The sequence below is a fragment of the Rhinopithecus roxellana genome, chromosome 13 (genome assembly GCF_007565055.1).
Source record: "Rhinopithecus roxellana isolate Shanxi Qingling chromosome 13, ASM756505v1, whole genome shotgun sequence".
Taxonomy (NCBI): domain Eukaryota; kingdom Metazoa; phylum Chordata; class Mammalia; order Primates; family Cercopithecidae; genus Rhinopithecus; species Rhinopithecus roxellana.
The window spans coordinates 30,299,896-30,306,236 of record NC_044561.1 but is presented as its reverse complement, the minus strand read 5'-3'; the positions used below and the strand labels follow the sequence as shown (position 1 = coordinate 30,306,236).

Sequence of the window (6,341 nt, the reverse complement as noted above, 5' to 3'; positions counted from 1 at the left end):
GTTACTTTACAACTCTTGCAGTAAAATAATGGGATTAGAGAACTGTGCACTGGAATGAGCCTTATAGATCAAAAAACACTGAATTGGAATGTATTTTGCAGGCTATTGGATTCTAAATTGGATATAAGGAAAGTAAAGGAAAGAAATGAGATGATATAAGTAGGCCCCACAGGGAGAGAGGACTGTGCTTCCTAAGCTGAGATGGGAGATATGTGAGTTACACATGAGTCACTAAACTAAATACACATATAATTGGTTTACTTAAGGAAGAGGTCTAAGATACAGACCCTGAGCATAGTATTACAGAGATTGTATCACAGACACATGCCATCTGGGTTATTTGTCTGAGTACCTACAACCAAAGTATTCTCTAACAGAGATAATTAGAGGAAAAGACAGGACATTCTACACAATTATTAAGGAGAATGAAGCGGAACAAAGTACTCGTGAAAGGTTCATACTTCAGAAATAGACGGTTTTCTATGGTTTCCATAGAAGAATAAAATAAATGATAAACCATCAGCTTAGATTGCTCTTAGAAAGCAAAGAAAACAGTGTGATGATTCTGCAAGAGCCTAAAACAGAACTGCTATTTGACCCAGCAATCCCATTACTGGATATATACCCAGAGGAATATAAATCATTCTACCATAAAGACACATGCATGCAAATTCTCATCGCAGCACTATTCACAATAGCAAAGACATGGAATCAACCTAAATGGCCATTAAGGACAGATCGAATAAAGAAAATGTGGTACATATACACCATGGAATACTATGCAGCCATAAAAAATGATATCATATCTTTTGGGGGATCATGGATGGAGCTGGAGGCCTTTACCCTTAGCAAACTAACACAGGAAACTAAAATCAAATACCACATGTTCTTGCTTATAAGTGGGAGCTAAATGATGACAACTCATGGACACAAAGGGAACAACAAACACTGGGGTCTACTTGAGGGTGGAGGGTGGGAGGAGGGAGAGAAACAGAAAAAATAACTGTTGGGTACTAGGCTTAGTAACTGGGAGATGAAATAATCTGTACAACAAACTCCCATGACATGAGTTTACCTGTATAACGAACCTGTGCACATACTACTGAACTTACAAAGCTTTTCTAAAAAAAGAAAGCAAACAGCAGCAAAATAACACTTGTAGTCCCTGAAGACTTGTGTGAGAAATAGATCATCAACTGATATATGCTGAATGAATTAAAAAACCCAAAGAAAAGTTTTCTGTGTTGTTTTTTAAAAAAGACTCTGTGTCTCTCCAATAATATATTTGAGGGAAGATTTGCATTTTGGAGGCCTTCATATTACAGAAATTCAACCCTTACATGTATTATTTTTATGTCTATAAAAATAATGACTGAACCAACATGAGAATCATAATAGTGTTTCCTTATTATCTTCTGTAACCAATTTTGGTCCTTAATGGGGATGATATGAAAATACATTATCAGTTATTATGCGCCTTTGTCTTGTTTACTTTGCAAACTTCTTGCAAACTTCTGATATAATATATGTGTGCAATAAATATTTGTTCATTGAGAAAGAAAGGCTATGGAAAAAAAGAGCAGGGAGAGATAAAAGTAAGGCTTTGAGTTATCAAAATGAAGTTGTCTAAAGCAAATTTTTTTGTTTCTGAGTTCTGGAAATACAGAAGAAAACACACAAATGAACAAGAAAACAATGAATAATTTCTGAAGTTTTCCAGTCTTAGGTTCCATCTGAGTATTATTTGTCCCATACAGAAAATCTCATTTTCCCTTCTTTTCCCTCTAATGCCCACCTACTTCTTCCAAATCAAATTAGTCTTTTTAAATCACGCTTAAGACACCACCATGAATAAGTTATGGTTGTTTTATAGAATTATTTATTGACTTTCAAGAAGATGATTCTACCTTATTAACTGCTAGGTTCTGCACCGAAAAATTGAGAGTCTGTTTTCTTTTTAAAAGGCAACTAATTTAACAAGGAAGGATTCACCAATCTCTTTCCTGTCATTTTCCAGAAAAAATTTTTGAATAATTTATTACCAGTTTCCTATTAGTAAATCAACACACAGCAAAAATAAACGGTTCCTTGTAGCTGGGGTTGTCCTTGTCAGTAGAAATAGATAACCAGGGCCTTTTACACTTGATGATAAATGTTTTTCCAAGTATTTTGATTAACTTTTTTTTTTTTTTGAGATGGAGTTTTGCTCTTGTTGCCCAGGCTGGAGTGCAATGGCATGATCTTGGCTCACTGCAACCTCTGCCTCCTGGGTTCAAGTGATTCTCCTACCTCAGCTTCCTGAGTAGCTGGGAATACAGGCATGTGCCACTATACCCCGCTAATTTCGTATTTTTAGTAGAAATGGGGTTTCACCATGTTGGCCAGGCTGGTCTCAAACTCCTGACCTCACGTGATCCACCCACCTCTGCCTCCCACAGTGCTGGAATTACAGGTGTGAGCCACCATGCCCGGTCTTGATTAACTGCTTAAATAAAATCAAGTGTTTACTCACTTTACTCTCCCATGGATTCAGAACATTGGCAGAAGGTTAAAAGTATTGTTAGAAATTAATTGATCCCAGGCAGGAGTGGTGGCTCACGCCTGTACTTCCAGCACTTTGGGTGGCCAAGGCAGGCAGGTTCACTTGAAGTCAGGAGTTCAAGACCAGCCTGGCCAACATGGTGAAACCTCGTCTCTACCCAAAATACAAAAATTAACTGGGTGTGGTGCCAGGTGCCTGTAATCCCAGCTACTCTGGAGCTTGAAGCAGGAGAAATGTTTGAACCCAGGAGGTGGAGACTGCAGTCAACTGAGATGGCACCACTGCATTCCAGCCTGGGCGACAGTGAAACTCCATCTCAAAAAAACAAAAAGAAATTAATAGATCCCAGAGATCTCATCTAATATCCACAATGAAAGTTCAGGGTAGTCAAGATATAGGCCACACTTTTAGATGTCAGATATTGAATCAGATATGTCAATGTAGACATTATCCGCTCTATGGTAAGATACGTTGTATGCTGCTTGCTATGCCTACTGTAGGCGCTTAGTAAAGAGAGGGGGATGGAAATGTAAATACATGTAGAAATTCAATCTTAGATTGCAGGTTTCTCCTCAGGAAAAAAATACAAAAGACAGTTTTTCATGATTTAGCACTGATTAACACGATTCACAACTTCTTTCTTCCCTCTCTCTCTCTCTTTTTTGATGGCATAAGGACAAACTTTATTGAGCCCCTCAGCACTAGTTCTCTTTCTGCTGCCCGATCTTGGTTCCCGAGACTATCCAGTCTGGTGGACAGCAATGAGACTCACTTTGGCCAGTAGAGGCATCTCTGAGGATGGTGGAGGGCTTGCCGATGTGCTGGTGGCTGCCACCTCCAAAGTGATGCTCCACAGGGTTCATGTTCACACCCCACCCCATACTTGTGGCCAGCAGTTCCTCTTTGCCTTATATTTGTAGTGTGCCCGGCCAGCCTTCAAGATGGGTTTGTCAATTTGGCCACCTCCAGCCACCACACCAACCGCAGCTCTGTTGGCTGAGGAGGTAACCTTCTTGGAGCCAGAGGGTAGCTTTACACGGGTCTTCTTGGTCTCAGGGTTGTGGGAGATAACGCTGGCATAGTTCCCTGATGCCTGGGTCAGCTTGCCATGGTCTCTAGGCTTCTCCTCCAAGCAGCATATGATCGTACCCTCAGGCATGGTGCCCACAGAGAGAACATCGCCAATGTTGAGCTGGGCAGCATTTTACTATTTCATATTAAAATGAGGTTTAATATTTTATAATGATGGTGGTAGAATTTCAATTCATAATTTGAAAATGTAACAAGAATTTTTTTAAAGACTCTGTCTCTAAAGTCCTCTACAAAATGTGACCTCTTCCCGCAATCAACTGAGACTTGCAATGACAAGTCCCTCTCTTGTTGAATTTGATTGAGCCACCTTCCATTGTGATTTCCATGGAGACTCTGGGCTGGTGCTGATAGAGCATTTTTTTGTCATGGGGCAGGAAATGATCCTTTCAGAACATTTAGCAATAAAAGCAGTGCAAAAATAAATCGACGTCCCTGACCTTTCTCTCTCCCTATTTTTGGCACCAAACCTTTTGCTCCAAGTTGTCATTTTTCTGCACATGCTGAGAATCACCTTCTTATTCTCCAAGTGTTCCTAAAACTTCTCCATAAATTTCTCAGTGGCATCTCCGTTTCTTTCTGTTTCCAGTTATGTCCCCATGGTTGGGTTTGAGACCGTTAGTATTGCGTATTAACTATTCATCTTCTGTCACCTTCCTACCTTACATTCCATTACTGGTACTAATTTAGCTGATTATTTTTTGTATTTCCAGTAAAAGTTTTGTTAAATGAAAATCCTTACACACGTATTCTGTGAATAGGTTCACACCATTATCTATAATAATAATAATACAGATTGAGTATCCCTAATCTGAAAATCCAAAATTCAAAATGTTTCAAAATCCAAAACTTTTAAAAAAATTTTTATTTTATTTTAGGTCCTGGGATACACGTGCAGAATGTGCAGGTCTGTTACATAGGTAAACGTGTACCATGGTGGTTTGCTACACCTATCCCAAAACTTTCTCAGCACTGACATAACATTAGAAGGAAATGCTCCTTGGAACATTTCGGATTTGGGATTTTCAAATTTGGGATGCTGAACTATTATAATGCAAATATTCCACGATCTGAACAAATCTGAAATCCAGAGTGCCTTTGGTCCCAAGCACTTTGGATGAGGGATACTCAACTCGTAATAACAGTAGTTGTGGTATTAGCTATCATTCACTAAGTAGCTACATTATTCCTGGTACATTTCTAAGCTCTTTAAAACATATGTATTATCTTATTTAGCCCTTACCATCACTTGATGGAGTTTTATTGCAATCCCTGTTTTACAGACGAGGAAACTGACGTGGAGACTCTAAAAGTAGCATCCCAGGCCACATGCTTGTAGGCCTACAGTTCAAACTCAGGAGCTTCTGCCTGAGACTTTATGCTTTACTACTCTATACTGCTCCTAGATGTGGGAGAGCTGACCCACAAGGTTTATATATTCTAAATTTTAGCAACGGATGTCAAATTAACCTCTAAATGGACTCTATAAATTTAACTCCCATTATGGTTAGTAATAGTTATAGTTAGGAAGTATGAATAAGACCTACTATTTGATAGCAAAACAGGTGACAATAGTCAATAATAATTTAATCATATATTTAAAAATAACTAAAAGAGTATAACAAGATTGTGTGTAAGGGGATGGATATCCTATTCTCCATGATGTGGTTATTAAGAATTGCATGACCGTATCAAAACATTTCATGTATCCCATAAATACATACACCTACTATGTAGCTACAAATATTAAAAATTAAAATTAAAAAAAAAATAAATTTAACTCCCAGAAATATTTAACAATAGTGATGCTTTCAGTCTTATTTTTATCTACCTACTAGATCAGGAAAACCAAAATCTCAGGTTTTAAAATGTGTATTCCTGGGTATCGAAGGCTGAAGGAATGAGGGTCATGATCAACTCGGTATACCACTGGAAGCTATATGAGTAAACAGCAAACTGTTTCTCATGAAAGCAGGATGTTGGCAAACTGACAAACTGTGTCTGCCGCCCAGAAGGAATGCTGAGGGCAGTCACGACCCAGGCACAAGTGTTTCTTGTGATTAGGCACATCTGAAGTCTGTTAGCAATAATGTGAACCTGTGATCAATTAAGCAGCTGACCAATTGTTACCGCCTCCTCTCTGCTCATTCTTTTTTTGTTTGTTTGAGACGGAGTCTCGCTCTGTCGCCCAGGCTGGAGTGCAGGGGCCGGATCTCAGCTCACTGCAAGCTCCGCCTCCCGGGTTCAAGCCATTCTCCTGCCTCAGCCTCCCGAGTAGCTGGGACTACAGGTGCCCACCACCACCCCCGGCTGATTTTTTGTATTTTTAGTAGAGATGGGGTTTCACCGTGTTAGGCAGGATGGTCTCGATCTCCTGACCTTGTGATCTACCTGCCTCAGCCTCCCAAAGTGCTGGGATTACAGGCGTGAGCCACCACACCCGGCCCTTCCCTGCTCTTTCTACCCAATAAATAGGAAGGGCTGTAGAAGCTTAGGACGGCTGCCTTTGCTCACTAGGAGCAGGGAGCCCTTTTCTTCTTCCCCTGGCCCCTGCCTTTAAAACAGTTTCTTTTGTCTTAAGTTTTCATTTATACCTTAGTCCCCCTTCATTCAGTCTCGTAATGATGGTCTCAAGTAGTAACAGTAGTAACTGCTGTAGTGACAGTCTCAAGTAGTAACCGTGGCAGTCTGCCACACCTGGGGGCAAATT

The 6,341-nt window shown here is 39.9% G+C and overlaps 1 pseudogene; it reads right to left on the bottom strand.

Moving 5' to 3' along the window:
* Positions 1-3,243: 3,243 nt before the first annotated feature.
* LOC104663660 lies at positions 3,244-4,304 on the bottom strand (annotated as a pseudogene).
* Between the last annotated feature and the right edge of the window lie 2,037 nt (positions 4,305-6,341).